The sequence below is a fragment of the Carassius gibelio genome, chromosome B19 (genome assembly GCF_023724105.1).
Source record: "Carassius gibelio isolate Cgi1373 ecotype wild population from Czech Republic chromosome B19, carGib1.2-hapl.c, whole genome shotgun sequence".
Lineage (NCBI taxonomy): Eukaryota > Metazoa > Chordata > Actinopteri > Cypriniformes > Cyprinidae > Carassius > Carassius gibelio.
In genome coordinates, this window is record NC_068414.1 from 24,080,954 (window position 1) to 24,098,421 (window position 17,468).

The 17,468-nt window shown below is 34.8% G+C and overlaps 1 long non-coding RNA gene across 3 annotated transcripts in view; it reads right to left on the reverse strand.

Annotated features, from left to right (window-relative positions):
• Nucleotides 1-1,214: 1,214 nt before the first annotated feature.
• The window catches only part of LOC127978762 (uncharacterized), a 31,085-nt gene continuing 14,831 nt past the window's right edge, over nucleotides 1,215-17,468 (reverse strand). For 2 of the 3 annotated variants that reach the window (XR_008158632.1, XR_008158631.1), the window contains one exon: nucleotides 1,677-2,301. This is a non-coding gene — a long non-coding RNA (uncharacterized LOC127978762). The other variant, XR_008158634.1, reaches the window with a different exon arrangement.

Below are 17,468 nucleotides of genomic sequence, written 5' to 3' on the forward strand. Positions count from 1 at the left end.
AACATAACACACTAGTAAATGATGCAATTGCTAGATTGTCAAGAGTTTTTAGAACAAAACCAGTTCTCTCCTCATGTAATACGACTTGCTCTCTTTCTCACTCTCATCTAAAATGGCATTTACTCATCACATTAGAGTGCATTACCATGGCTGTCCAACCACCTATTAAATAGAGTCATTCTGACCATTTCATTTAGTACCTATTTTATTTTATTTTACGATAGGCCAGCATTCCTCTCCAATCAGAAAAAAAGGTTAAAGGGTTAAATATCTGGCACATGCTGGGCTCAATTGAAGGAGAGTCCTTAGGGAAGCCAGGCTCATGCTACAATATTCCAATAAAATTCTTCAGCACCCAAGAGAGGACACTGAGGGAAAAAACACAAAGGGATTAAAATGAATGAAAACATATAATGTTTTCCTCAGCATTTATCTGCTTATTTCACAACAGTCTCCAATGTATTCATAACATGTAGGAGACTGCAAAGCCTTCTCAGACCAATTAGGTCAATTTTGTTCAGTTGTCCATGTTTTTTTTTTATCCAGCGTTTATATGTAAGGGTTTTCATCAGATGCAGATACTTGTGGCCAGATACACCAGGTTGACACATTTTAATTCTCTATGGCTAATTTAGAGCTTTGCATCAGTCTCTGTTGTTCCGTTCTGTCAGGTTATGACAATTAAAGGCAATCTTGCAAGGTGGATTAAATTCAGATGACTGCTCTGGCCAGAGGATTCCTCTAATCCTCTATTAAGACCCCTGGAAGAAAAGCTCGTCTTAACAAGGGATTTTCTAACTCGGGCTCTTAAGATACTTAAACATAGGTTAAACGTTCAGGACTTTCAGTGGTAAATGGGCTATATAAAAAAACTAATAAAAAAAAAAACAGACATACAGTAAATACACCACAGCACCTGCAATGACACATCAAGATTGTCCTGGGAACATTTGTTTTTGTTAAAGAAAATAAAACTACAAAAGAACTGGTTAAAAAAAAACTGCCTAGCAAGATTCATGCACTAATGTTGGGAAATGTTCTGTGTTGGTATATATGATCGGTAAGTATCATCTGTGTTTTATGCCAAAATCATTCTACTCCATCACAAACATAAGCTAACAGTTTATAATGTCAACTACATGTCAGTAAGAATTCATTACTTGCTATACAAAATGATTGTTTTAATCCAACTTGAGTTATGTCCAGATCCCATTCCCATTTCTATCACCTCTGCTTTCCTGTCTGTACTCCTTTTCCTTAATAAAAAAAAGTAAAAGAGTAAGACTGATTGATGTAATGAATTTGACGACAATCAGAAAGTCTAGTAAAAAAATATTGCAAGATGAATGTGACAGCTAAACATGGAGATGAGAATGACCAATCATTTGTTATAGGATTTCAAACCGTCTTCTGAGAAAACAGGCTGAGCATACATTATCTCTCCTGTGTGAGCTATTCCACAATTCATATTGCGACTGCATCACTAATATATTCTGTTACAGTACAAATATGCATTTAAAACTCAATATATTGTGTCCAGACTACAGACTTTCAAAAAAACACACACTTTTATGTACAGACCACTTTTTATGGATTTGTTTGTCTTTTCGAAGCTTGGCAGAACAAATGTTGGATTCCCTGCATGGTAATCAGAAGCTTTGACATCCTGCCTAAAACAACATAGGGTTGAGAAAAAATGACAATTATATAATAACTAGTGCCCATCATCAAGTACTATTGACTATATTGACTATATTCTTGAAATTTATGGGTAACTATAGTGTTCAATTACTGTTGTCTTCAGTTTTTTTTAATTTAGATACCTTCATGTATCAAAAAATATCATCATGAAATAAAGTGAGTGTTTCCACATATCAAAACATTAATAAATCAAGACTGTCTCAGATGGACATGTTGCATAAGAAATCACCCACACATGCATGTCTAGTCTGGCACTTCAGTACATTTGCATTCTATCGTAAATGACAAGACATTTAAAACTTCAAACAACAAGCATCATATGCAACACAGACAAAAAGGACACTTTGAAGCTAGCTGGAGCTGTTGTTGATTTTGAAGGTAATCTGTACACAAGGGAGGATGAACACGGATAGAGAGGTATAAAAGGGAAGAAAAGAGGGACCGGGCTTTTACACAGTTCACCTGGGGGCCAGGAGCATCAGCTGGGGCTCTGTACTGCCTGAAGAGGAACGTGGTGCTTGGCCTTCTGAGGAATCACAGTCCCCAGCACACAGTGACACAAGTGGCTGCTCTCACAAAGAAGATTCTCTCATCTTCTGCCTAGAATGGGGAAAGACAAAAACAAAAACAACAGCAACAACAAAAAGTGTTGATGCTTCAGAGAAAGCAAGTTGAGTCCCAGTGGAATCAGATATACGAACAAACAAACATTCACATTTTTAACCTTTTGTTAATTTGCCTTTTGTGTATATATATATATATATATATATATATATATATATATATATATATATATATATATACACACACACACACACACACACAGGTGAAGCTGATCATCTCCTAACAAGTCCACATATTAATGTTTGGGAAGGTTAGATGGTAAGCAAACAATCTCAACAATCTCTCATAAAAAACGTGTTGGGTGCAGAAGAAATGGGAAGGAATGAAGATCTGAGTGACTTTGACGAGGCACGAGGGCAACAAAGGCTACCCCATCTGGTCTGAGCCAACAGAAGACCTGAAGTCACACAAACCTTTAATGATAGTTATAGGAGGAATGTGCCACAAAACACAGCACATCATACTCTGCTGCTTGGCTCCAAACCAAACATAGTGCCTATGATGACCCCTGTCCAACACATTTTGGACCCTCTGTGACCTCTTCTTTAAAAATCCTAGAATCGCTAGTGCTTGAGCTGAATGAATGACTTATTGAGCAAAACTTTCTTGGACATTTTTTCCCTGACATTTTATGTGAATATAATTACTTCACTAATTTAAGTCAAGATGACATAATTATGCTCCATTAGAACACTACTCAAATTGTCAAGAACTTTATAATATTTATACCAAACAATACACTGCATATAATACATCTATTTGGATTGCTGGATGGCCGTATGTAGTGTGTGTTTGTTCACACAGAAAGCCTTTTCAGAGTCAAGGGCTTACTCTTCATGTCAATGTGAGTCTCACTTCTCAGTCTGCTAAACTTAATGTCAATGAATTCAGATAAAGACAAACATGCATTTCTAAATGGTTATATAAAGTTATTTTAAGGCATGTATAATGCTAAATATACTATGCTATGAAACTAAAATAAGCGAAAACAGGAGAGACTTGACAGTAGCGGGTGTCAAGAACCTCCATTGCCTCTCAGTCTAATCAAAGCTAATTCATTTACTGTCAAACTCACTACAGCAGTTAGTACATCAATGTCTCATTCAAGTCAGGGAGAGAGAGAGATGAAACTTGGGGTGGGGGGATGAGATAAAACCATCGTGATGCTATGCATTTAAAAGTGGATACAAATCTACAAAAAAAAGTAAATTTCTTATCAAAAATGTGGATGAGAAAAGACTATAAAATTAAAATAAGGACTAGACAGATACAAAAAAACAATAAATAATGGCATATACAGATGAAAAGTTATGTAAGATGAGGCAGTGATTGGTGGAAAACCCTGTAATGTGAAAACATCCACCTCTTCTATTCACTATTAAAAAAAATTGTCTAAATAGGTCTAGATTTTGGAAATGGACAGAAAGTCCCTCACTTTGGTGATATAATCACCATTTGGTCATGTCCAAATCTGAAGATATACGTGGAATGATGTGAACATGAGCTGAGCTGCATCTCTATGTGTGTCCATCGCTACATTTTTGATATTTACAGAACATATGGTGTTTTGGTTTTTAATAATATTTAAAAAAAATTACTGTTTTAATTGTATTTTTGATCAAAGTAAAATTTTGAAAACAAAAATATTTTAACAATATCAAACTTTTGAATGTTGTTGCATATGCCTTAACCCTGAAACCTTGTAAACAATAAAAGGAACTGGGGCATCAATATAGAATAAAAAATCCTAACTGCAGAGAAAGACTTTGCTTCTGCATTTCCAAAAACTATAGATCACCAATAACATACAATCACAAAATGGCCAAGGATTCAGCGGTTAATACCGTAAAAAAAATTTTTTGTTGGTGCAGTTACTGAAAACTGTCACGGTGGTGTTTTGCTCCAGAACGCTCTTGATGACAGATTGAGACACTTCACACTATATCAGCAATACCCTCCAAAGCAAAGCACTTACTGCCATACGGTCACCGTTCTCCATGACCCCGTGCAATGAATAAATCAGCTGCTAAAGATAAGAAAGCAAGCACACTTGGTGAGGTCATAGAGTTCTACACATTAAAGCACAATATAATAATCCTGCTGACCTGCTCTAGATGAATGAAACCAAAACAACAGAAGGAAATAATGTGCACTTATAACTATTATTTTGACATCTATAATTATTGAAAACACTGATGAAAAACATGACAAGGTACATGAAACCTTGACTCACAGGAAACGCACACACATACATGACAATGGCAGCATGCAGTACAGTATACTGATTTCCATTAGAGTCAAGGTTTTTCAATGCATAAAAAGATCTTGAAGGAATAATAAGAAAAAAGGAGCAGGCTTGTGTACTTCATTTCATTCAGCGCCACTCACAGTCATTAGCACGGCTTCTCAACTCTTACTGAGCGTAATTAATGAGGCCGAAGCCGGCGTGTGAATGACGACGCTCTCAGCTTGACGTTCGCTCCTTCCCTGCAGCAGCAGAGGTGCCCATGTCTGTCTCTATTTACACGAGCAAAATGCTAAATTCTAATTAGCTGACAGAGATAATTAGTATATTAAATCATGACGCTTTTTTCACTCTCTGACTCTTTCGACCGCAAAGTACATTTGCAGTAAACACATAAGTCTTTTAATCATGACAGACGTGAAAGGCCAAAAATAAATAAATTAATTAATAAATAAACACTCTATTGACTTCCAAAGCTCTGAAAGTCAGCGTGATGGCCGTCCCTCACACTATTGAGAACAGCTGGAATGCCGATGTCAGCACAGTGTGAGCCACAGGAGACATCACGCTTTAACTGAACACCTGTATTTTGAATATGCATGCCATTCAGGCTATTTTTTTTTTTTATTATTATTATTTCAAAGTTAGAGAGTTTGCAAATATGCCTATTTTTTATTCTGCTACAGTGTGACCCTGTTCAACTTAAAACGCATGGGGTTTGTCATTAAATTTGCTTTAAATCATAATTTAGTTCTAAATGCACTGTGCTGGCAAGTTGCTCCACTGATAAAAAGCTACTTATTATCCATTTATTGTCAATTTTATTTATTTATTTATTTATGTATTTTTTTATTTTTTTTAAATCATGCATGTCCTCCTACAAGAGCAAAAACTAAACTTTTGAAAAAAAAAAAAAAATCCTACAAATCTCCAGCACTAAATCACTGAAGCCTTTCACAGGATATTTATATAAAAGTATGCACCATGTCTTTTTATTGCCTGATATTTCAGAATTTAGAGGTATCAGTTTATATTGGATATTATATATATATATATATATATATATATATATATATATATATATATATATATATATATATATATATATATATATATATATATATATATATATACACACACACACACACACACACAATATCAGCAAATATTTTTATGTTCATATTTTTTACATATCTAATTTTCCATGTTTAACCCTCTGGAGTCTAAGGGTATTTTTGGGGCCTGGAGAAGTTTTGTCATGCCCTGACATTTGTGCTTTTTTCAGTTTCTTATAAATATCTATTTTCTATGTCACTTTTTGTTGGTAAAAGTCATATGCGAGAGGGCGTGAACTATCATGAATATCATTGTGATTTACACCTGAGAAGACAAAGGCCTGCATAATGAGCTGCATAATGAGCCATTCAGTCAGCTATGCCACTGAGAGGGAGGAGTTACAAGAAAGATTGTGAGGACAAAAAAATAAATGTATATATTTTTTGTTTATTATTTAGACTATTTAACTATCACACAAAATAACATTAGAAGTTAGCAAAAACATAGAAGACACAATCAAGGTGAAACTGCAAAAAAAAAAAAAAAGGAAAAGTGCAAAACAGTTAATTTTATAACATGGTTAAATCCAATCTTTAGAAAATGTTAAAATGAATGTACAATTTTCAAACTGTAACCTGATAAAAGTAGAAACTACAATTTTTTTTATTTATTTATTTTTATTTTTTTACAAATAATTACAAAGAAATAACTTTTTTTCAGGTAGAAAGACTGAAGTAGTATTTTCTTGTAAAACATACTCATAATTTTTGTTTTATTTACAACCCCCTTTTTTATATAGTGTACATTATAGTATTAGGATGTCTAATTTCAATTGTAGCAAAACAGCTGACAGTTTTACACATTTTAAACATTTAATATAAAACATTTTTAATAATATATTAAAGAAAGAAAAAAATTAAAGCTTATGGCACCATGCTTTAGGACAAACAAACAAGCTTACATTTAGGTCATATTTTGCTGTAAATGTAGGGCATGTGCTGTCAGAGTGACACCTAAAAACACCATGCAGTTCTGTCCCAGATCACCCTGCACCCATGATAAAAGCACACAAATATCTGCTCTAATGATCCTGTGTCACCAAAGGAACAAGCAGGGAACCTGCACCAGTGCTCCACGGTGTCAGTGGGTTTTATGACAAAGAAATGGAATAGCAAACACGATAGCATATGGAGACAGTCTCATGTAATTAACCTTTTAACACAGCCACAGTCCGTTATTTGTCCAAGCTTCATTTATCTCAATCCTTGATCAGAGATCAAGGCAAATGTGACTTCGGTTTCCCGAGAGACAGTGGATACACAGAGATATGACACATGAAAGCTATAAGCTGACTTGTTAGGGATGCATACAGTACCTCAGGAGAAGAAGAAACCAGGTTAACCATATCAGATCGTGTAGCATTAGATCCCCAGACTAAACACGGAGGCGGATGTGAGCCATTCATCAGAAGTTACAACTTGCAAACAAATAAACGATGAATTTGAGCTTCAGCAGTTTCAGGGAAATAAATAAAGAACAGAATCTTCAAAAAGGGGTCCGTAACTCCTAGGGGGTCCATAGCAGTACTACAGGGGGTCCGCCTGACACAGTTTGATCTCAAACAAATTTTGGTGAAGAAATGAAAATATGCATTAAATAAGTTAGCTTCAACTTCAAGAAGCTAAAGTTTAGCGGATTTTTTTTTTTAAATTGTGCATACCTTATTTTTACTTAATTTACATCTTAATTCTATATACATATACATTACTAGTCAAAAGTTTTTGAACAATACGTTTGTTTTTAGTTCTGCTCACCAAGTGTGTATTTATTTAATCCAAAATACAGCAAAAACAATAATATTTAAATGTTTTTTACTATTTAAAATAACTGTTTTCTATTTAAATATATTCTAAAATGTAATTTATTCCTGTGATCTATTTATCTACTGTATCTATCCATCCTCCCAATAACTGAATAGCTTAAAAATACATAAGCAACATAAGCAATTTATATTAACATGCTACATGTACTGTAGTTGTAGGCTATTTATTTTGGTGTAATATCCAAAATTTGTAGTTTTAAAAGGCGTTTCTGATGAATCTTAACAAGACAGACAAATCCTATGACCCTGAAACTAAAATAATAGTACTGACATTACTCTACAATCATTATATCATATCTCACATTGACCAATTCCATTATCCAAAATCAAAAACCCCTGTACCTGCTAATCAAGGCATAAGAAAATACCAAGAAAATGTAGAAGCAGGTGTGTTAAAACAGAGCTAGAATATCCAGGAGCATAATTCATAACCCACATTCCTTAATAAACACACAGCATGGTTTGAAATATGTGAATTAACTGGATTGGGTCTGTTCCTTAGGACCAGAAAACTAGTCTTAAGTGTAAAGATTTATATATCACATGAAAGCTGAATAAATAAGCTTTCCATTGATGCATGGTTTATTAGGATCGTACAATTTTTGAACACAACTATTTTAAAATCTGGAATCTGAGGGTGCAAAAAAATCTAAATACAGAGAAAACACCTTTGAAGTTGTCCAAATGAATTCTTAATGCATATTACTAATCAAGAATTACATTTTGATATACTTACGGTAGGACATTTACAAAATATCTTTATGGAACATGATCTTTACTTAATATCCTAATGATTTTTTGGCATAAACATAAAACTGATCATTTTGACCCATACAATGTTTTTTTTTGGCTATTGCTAAAAATGAACCCCAGCGACTTAAGACTGGTTTTGTGGTCCAGGGTCACAAATGCTATATTGTACAAAGACAGTCAATGACATCTTCCTTCCAGAGACTTTACAACACAATTTGGGGAGGATCTTTTCCACTCAAGAATTGCAAAGCCTCTGCAAATAATAATAATAATAATAATAATAATAATAATAATAATTTTCCTTTTTGGGTGAACTACCTCTAGACATGTGATCTCAATATGTTGGACCCCATGAGGCAAATGATTCTGTATAAAATAACACAGCATTACACACTGTATGGTTCATTTCCATGGCTCTGTCAGCACAGAACTGTACGCATCTCTAAACACCTCAGCGCTTGTAGCAAACTCACAGCGCATCTGTTTAAATCCTTATTTAGCTTTACTGAAGTAATAAAAAATGAGTAAACAAATATGTGAAAAACAACTGATGAACCAAAGCACAAACGAATGAGACAAATCATGGAGGATTTGATCAAAGTGCTGACTTGCATATGGAATCAAGTATTTTTCAGAGAAAGCCCAAGAGCAGGATGCACCATCCCAGACCTTGATTTGAGAATGCTTTGACAAGGCAGGGTTTTTACACTCATTGCCCTCCATGTTCTGTCTCCCGAAGAGTGTGGGTAAAGTGATTTATTTCAAATTTAAAACAGCTTCTTCAAACAGCGCTGAAATGAAAATCTGGCTCCTCAGGTCTTTAACCCTGTCTGTTTTGTTCCGCTCAATTGAGGTGAGCCACTCTTCATCTCTATAGTACACTGGACACTATGACATGAAAAGGGACCCCGGCAGCCCTTAATTTCTACTTTATGTGAAAGGAAATTGCAAGAAATTCCCATCAACAGTGCTTCCTGTTGTCTAATGAATAATCAAGTACATTCATAAAGGGAAATAGAATATTTTTCTGGCTTTTTGCCCTCATATTTGAATACAATAATAGTGATGATTGATGGTAAAAAAAAAAAAAAAAAAAGAAGTACCAAACACTTCTAGTTCATCTCTAGTATTATGTAGTAATTCTAAGGACACAAATGCCAATGTTAGTGTTTTATTTGTTTTTCAATAACAAAATGCATTTATAAAAAAAAAAAAAAGGATTTGTATACATGCATATGATATGGCTTATCAGATGTACAAATTTTTATGGAAATATGTGCAACTCGAGTGGACTCGGGTAAAATTTCGCCTGAGGGAAGAGCATGAGCAGTTGCTTTAGAGGTGAGAGAGAATGATGCTTTCAGCGTGCAAGTTATGTGAATTATTCACTCTTCACTTACATTTTCACTTACAGTTTATGGCAGTGTTTGCAAGGATAATACAGCTAACTGAACAAGTGAACTACATCTAATTACATTTTTACACCTTTTGTAGCGTCTTAAAGAAATAATTCACCCAGAAATGTAAATTTGCTGAAATTTACAGATTGATCAGTGGAAAAGTGTGATGTAATGTTTGTTGAACGTGTGATGTAATGATACATTCCTCCAAATCTGTTCTGATGAAAATAATAATAAAGAAAAGCTCATTTTTGCTTGAGGGTGAATACATTTTCAGCAAAATATATATATATATATATTTTTTTTTGGTGAACAACAGCTTTAATAAATAACAACAATTTCGAAAATGAAATGTATTTTACACAAAGTTATATTATGAACATACTCTAAGCATGCATGTCACTTGCCATGCATGTAATTTGCTTTGATGCTTTCACCCCAAATTAAATTAAAGGCAAGCTGTGGACCGCAAAGTTCAGAAAAAAAAATGCAATGGTCAATTTCCATGACACAAATATGTGGTGATGTATGAGCAGCATGAATATTCTAGAGACTGTGTTCATGGATGAGTAAACACAATCCTCACATCGCATTCCGTACAGCTGCGCTCTAATTGTAGCGCTGTTCAACAACATGTGGCTCTATTACAAATTCATGGAGGACTGCTTTATCATACTCAGCATGTGTTATAATTGCTACGTCACATTGTGCAAAGCTTGAAGTGAAATGACCCGAGGTGATTTGAAATGGGTTCACTCTATCTATCGAAGTTTCAAGAGGCATTCAAACCACAAGAATGGGCACCTGTGAGGGTTCTTCAGGAAACTGCACCCAGCCTCTGAAGAGATGTTATATGTGATGCATACTTAAATTCTAAATTCTGCTCTCTCTTACCCCAGATTTCATAGTTCAATATAAAAGACAACCCAAACCAGGGCTCAACAATAAAAAAAAAAATTCTGCAGACCAAGCTCACATTTTTACATGGCCTGGTGAAATTTTAACTGGCCAGAAAGGAAGAGGGAAAATTGCTTCATTTTATTTATTTATCTACTTATATAATCAATCTTTTTTTGTCCTTGTCTCAAGAAATATTTGCATCAACACAAAACCACAAAACGATGTAGTTTACAATGCCAGACCAGCATGTGGCGCTGTAAATCTGACACAGAGATACACTAAAAACGGAGAAGACATAGACTATGCGCATAAACATTGTGTGTGGTATACAAACGAACATGGAACAATATATTTATGAATTTGTGTTAATGTTGGTTAATAATAAGACAATTGTACAGTGTTTGTTCATGTTTTTGTTGGTGTTGCATGACGTAGTGGTGCCTGACTAGGGGTGAGATGTGGGTCGATGACATCATCATTTCAGAAAATATATGGATTTGCTGTCAACATGAAAACATGCATGCATTTAATAGAAACAACATCAGCAGCAGTAGTATTATCAAAAAATTGTTAATAATAAAGAATATTGGTAAAGAGATGTCATTGCACATATTTAAAATATACCATCTTTACCCCTACGTTGTTTCTACATTCATTTGGAGGTTCAGAGTGAAATTATGACAATATACTAATCAGTTAGTCTCGAATAATCACAGAAAATGTGATTAAATTTTTTTTTTTGGTTGACAAACAAAAATGTTAACTTTTCTTTAACGTTTCTGTTGGTAATATTAATTCATGTTAATTCAATTCGATTCAAGTTTATTTGTATAGCACTTTTTACGATACAAATGATTGCAAAGCAACTTTACAGAAAATTAAGTTTCTACAATATTTAAGTAGCAGCTTATCAGTGGTGACTGTCAGTTTATGTGCATATGACAGGAATTTTCGTAAAAGTCAATTAAAGACGTAGTCAAATGGACGATATACACTATTAACAGCAATTATTATATGATGCAATCACACTCATAGCCAAATTTGGTAGTTCTGTATGTTGTTTCAGGGTTAGCATCATCTGTTCTCAGGTGTTCTGGATCCAGACTGAAGCTTGTGTAAATTCTAGTTATAAAACAGAGAAACAAATAGACATAAAGAGACATAATTAGCATAGCTGTTGTTCCAGCCAAGTAAAATTCATTAGTTTAACCCAAGCTAAAGAATAATAATCAGTTTTTGATCAGATATAACTGCAGCCCAAAATTATGAGATTCATTATTCGAATGCTTGGCGAAAGAGATGTGTTTTTAACCCTCTGGAGTCTAAGGGTATTTTTGGGGCCTGGAGAAGTTTTGTCATGCCCTGAAATTTTGTGTTTTTTTCAGTTTCTGATGAATATCTTAATGGGTAAAGTCTAATCTCACTGTAATCAGCACAAACTGGGCTATATTAATATGTGAGCAGCATGTATGTAAATGTTTGTGTTTTTGAGATTTAAACAGAGTGTGTGTCTGAACCCCGAACATTATCAGGAAGGCTATTCCAGAGTTTGGGAGCAAAACTGCTGAATATACATTTAATTTTAATTAATTATTTTATATAAAAAGATTTGGATGGACCCCAACCCCCTTGGTCCCCTTCAAATTTTCGATTCGATTCTCCCTCAAATTAAACTAATTGAATAGCCCTGCTCTAACTCTAACCCTACACATCATTACCCAATGACAGGAAACCTCTGTAGAGGGCAAAGAGGTGGCATGACAGCAACAAAGCATTGGCCCATCTGAGCAAGTGGCAGTTCTGTCAACAAGCCCGAACCAGCCTCATGCTCATCATTGAGCCCTATGAAAAAAAAAAAATCCCCAAAATGCTGACTCCAAGCGTTCATCTTCACTTTATAGATGTGAATGTCATATCCTATCTGCCTAGGTGGGAAGTAAAATAAGACAGGAGCACTGTTCATTCGGCATTCTGCTGCCTTGGCACCTGTGGGAAAAGCAATCTGGCATCCCTCCATCACCACCTCTTCCCTATGGTCCCGGGTGTAAAAAGGTGTTGTCCACTAGTTGAACCTTGCCCACAGCACACAGTCAGAGGTGATGTGACAGATGGAAAAAAGCTGTTTATTTGGCCTGTGCTCAATTTTTGAACTGACAGTTAAAACCTGGCCCTGCTTCCCTGCTCCTGACAGATGTGGCCATTAGTTTTAACACACTAGCATACCAACCAGTTTAGAGTGGCAACATCTCACTGACTGAGGAGTGAGGGAGCTCTGATTGGAGTCAGACTTGCAGAGCTAAACTCCCTCACTGACAACAACAGGAAAAAACTCTAGACTTTCACTGAAACCAATGATTATGCACATTCGCCTGTCTTTTTCAGACTTAATGAATCGATAAATGGATGCAGTATTCTTCTGGAAGGGCAGTGAAGAATTATTTTCTGAAATGCATCCCAGTTCAAAACCATATCTTAAAGGGACATCTCGCCTAAAACTGAAAATACTTTATTCATCTTAAGTTGTGAACCGTTTTTAAAGATTATTTGAATAGATTTAATAGACTCCAGTTATCAGTATAAATGATGAACATTCAAATTTTTGTAACTACAGTATTTAGAATAAAATATTTTGAAGTATTTTAGTGGCTAAAATATTATTCTTGTGCAGTACAGCTTCCTTTCACACACATATAATGCACATACACACACAGACAATATATATTTTATATATCACCCTGTGGGCATGATATATATCACAGACTAGTCAGACTAAGAAAAAAATAAAATAAAACACTAACAACAACAATGGGGATGAGTGATTCAGTGATTCACATAGATGGTCTACATCAGTGACACAGCACCAGTGGCTGGCAATGCATTAAGCTGACTTTTTATGGTTCAGAGCACAGGGCACCTGCTTCCTACAGAGGTTTCTTCAAGGCATGTTTGTACACAAAGTGACCAGTCGTCTAAAAGAGCACTGGGTGAATCATGAGGTTTAAGAGATCCGAGCGTCCAGGCTACTGCAGCCTTGGACACATCACACAACAAACATGCTCCACTTTCACACTGTCCTCCAACACAAGTAATATCCCATTTCCTAAGGAAAACATTTATTTAAATAGGCATGTTTTTAAATTTTGTTTAATAGTCTAAAAACTCTTCGCAATTGAGTTTTCACAACTGATTAAAAATGTAGTATAAATTCACCTCATTCCCACTAATTGCAGATATAAACTACTTTCTGTTTTTAGAAACAGACCAGACTAATTTCAAAATAGATTCCAATTTTTTTTTATTTCATCACACATCTGTTCAAATCTTTGTGGAAGTTAACACTGGATCCTGCTGTGAGGAAAATTAGCTTCTTTGACCACATATAAATATCCTGTCAAAAAAATGACTACTGAAGTATTAGAAAAGGTCAATGGAAAATTAAAAATAACAGGAAGTAACATTTCTTCTTCATGTCAAATCTAATTGCCCAAATGTCTAGTGCTTCCCATTGTGTAAGTTTTTATAAAATTTAGAGATACACACACTCAAAACTTTTTACTTTCTTTTTATACTTTTATAAAAAATATAAGGTATATATGCATTCAAAAAGCAAAGCAAAAAAATAAGATTAAAGTAGTAAAGATCTTGTTCCTTGCAGATATTTTGTACATTTCCTACCATAAATATATCAAAGATTTTCAAATAGTTGTATCTCAGACAAATATACATCCTAACAAACCATAAATCAATGGGAAGCTTATTTATTCAGCTTTCAGGTGATGTATATATAAAAATAAAAAAAATAAATAAATAAATTGACCCTTTAAATTTATAATAAATTTTGTCACCAATTAAGATCAATGTTAATTACCCAATCAAGTTAGACATAGCATCACTAACTCTTAAGGCAGCACAGACAATGCATCCCACAATGCGCCAACCTTAAAAACACCAGGAAGAAACCAGCCTTTGGTTCTTTACACCAGTGTCATTTCCATATCTGTGCAGTTTTGCATGTAGTTTAGGCCTAAAGAGGAGTCATTACCACCAAATGAGCAGCGTTTGCATACCAAGAATGGCTTAAGGTGCTTGTTTTTACGCAGTCCTCTATCACTTCCTGTAATTGAAGACAAGCGTGCCATTTTCTTCTCATTTACACGATAATTTGATGGAAGGCAATGTTATCATTTGGTGGGGGCGCACCACATCTGTTTACTTTTGCACAATTTTCCTGTACGATCCATCGCTTACTGCAACACCGAGACCTCTTGCAATAAAAGAAATGTCAATGAAAAGAAAAGTAAAAGAATTAATCTGCCAGTATGCCTGGCTATGTGTCTCTAATTACCTTGGAAATCAAGTCAATATGGAATTAGTATGCAAATAGCCACACAGGATGAGACGCCACTTACACTGGCCTGATCAAAAGCTGGTTGTGTTGCGAAAGTAATTCACATTGAAATGCATATGCAAGAGGTAATCAAGGGCTACTACACCAGCATAAAGCATCAAGAGCAACAATTACAAGCACAGAAGGCTGACGAGGTCTAATTCGACAAAGCAATTGCTACAAGTTTCCTTAATTAACAATCACAAACGAGACACAGAACAGTGAGACAATTGATTTCTAAAGAGGTATTTGAATAGTGATTGTGAATGGGTCGAGGAGGCTTTTATATTTGAATTTGTAAGAAAGATGTCAATGACCCAAGAAGAAGCACCTCAGGATCTTTCAATCTAGCCTGTGTGTTTCTATCTCGAGATTGAAAAATTCTGGATCCATTACTCTACACCAGAGCCAGTGCTCATTTCATTTCTTTGATTGGATATAATGACTCTGAAATCTCAACACGATAAGAAAGGAGAATGTAGCCGCCTCAACTCAGGAGAGAGTGTATGGGGAACTGTTAAGACCGTGATTATTGGTATGTGTTCATGGCAATGAAAAAAATAAAAGTGCCTTTTGTTGTCTAGGTTTAGAAAAATCACAATGTCTCATTAACAGTTACAATATGCAACACCAACACAATCTGTGATAACACTCTTACATAATTTAACCATACATGGAATAATTTGTCTGCTTTGCATCTGTTGTGTGCTTAATGACACCACAGGAAACATTATGGACATTGAAATATGCATTGATCCATCAACAGCACTTTCAACAATGTTGATTACCACAAAAAAGTAATCAAAATTATCATAAAATAATTTATTTTAATCTGAGTTACAGTTATTGGCTTGAAGTAAATGGATGGTGTTAATTCATAAACATTGAAATACTCAATAAGTATGTTAACATGATTTTATTGTGATTATAAATTTTTTTTAAATGATATAAATTAAAGAAGCAGAATTACTTCCATAAAAGGTGCCTCACCATAATCCTCATTTTTAAGTCTAAAAATGAACAATCCGTTAATATGCAAGAAAATGCATATTGACAGCCATTCTCCTCACATCCAATAATAATAGAAGGTCTCAAAAGTGGGCTAAAAACATAGTTCAAGGACCTACAGTATGCAGATAACCTTTGAACTGTGGTCACTAACGGTCACCATAATCCCCTGAGCTACTTTAGAAACAGGTCATCAGATTGTAGCTCGCTCAATGCCAGACATCCTGGTATTAAGAGGGTGACGCCAACTCATGCCAACAGCAAACTGTGATGGTGATGATGATAATGCAACAGTGCAGTACTCCGGTAACCCTGTCACTTCTTCCTACATTCATGGTGAATTCCATCTGAACTCTGCCTTCCACTGACTGTGTGCACATATTTGCTGACGTAAGAGGACATGCTTCATACTGTCACCCTCTCTAAGAGTAAAAAACATGTAATTTTTCACGGGCTGGAAAGCAGACACAGACTTCAAAAGAGCCACCTGGGTGTTTGTTGACCTACATAGGTAACCATATGGTGGGTTTCATACAGTAAATCATATGTTCAAAACCATGATGCAATATAGATCAATTCAGACATGTTCTCAGATCATTTTATGTTTTCCAACCTAGAACATCATATTCCCTGTACTCTACCTCTCTCTGTATTTGAAAATCTACAAACAACTTGTCTTATTTTTAGGAATTTGTTAAGGAAATATCCATAATTAACTAACTTACTAGCTATTTATTTAGATCTAGTCTGGAAATAAATTACAGAATTTGAACGCAAATGATCTGCAAAAAGTTTTTTACTTTTTTTGTTTTAGCTCAGGAATCTGAGGGGGCATGTTATTCTCAATAGACTTCTACAAATCAGTTTATAATTGTAAGTCATTACTGGTCTGTTGTAATATGGTCTGACAAATCTTTCTGAGCTGTTACTTATTTAGAAATGGACCCAATTAGAGGACACCGTTATCACAAGTGATGGTGGCTGAAGTGTATATTATTAGTCTAGGCACACAGAAATAAATTTGCACGTTATTATTCACCAGACTGTTAATTATACAGAAATAAATAATGTGCATTCACAAGTCTCCACATTTACCGAAAAACAAGGAATTGCTGCACATTAATAATGTTGGAGTTGGGAAGAGCTTCTCGGAAATGATGCAAGGAGGTTGTCATCAGTTCACTGCACATCAGTCAGTATTGTCTGTCTTGTTTTCTGCACGTTTTTATAATTTTTATAATGAGCCAAGCATGTGACAAGTTATGTGTGTTTTAGTTATTTAAAAGTAATACAAACTGAGCAAACATCTGGATTTTGCAGGACTTCAAAAAACGTGATCATTAGTGGGAATTAAAATCAAATAAAAACGACTTTTCGTACTTAAATATAAGAACTGCTATGTAGCATAATTCCTTAGAACAACTGTTAAAAAAAATGCAACAAAAATCATGAAATAAAATGTTATGATATATGGGGTGATCATTTTTGGGTGAACTACTGTGTGCCTTTAAG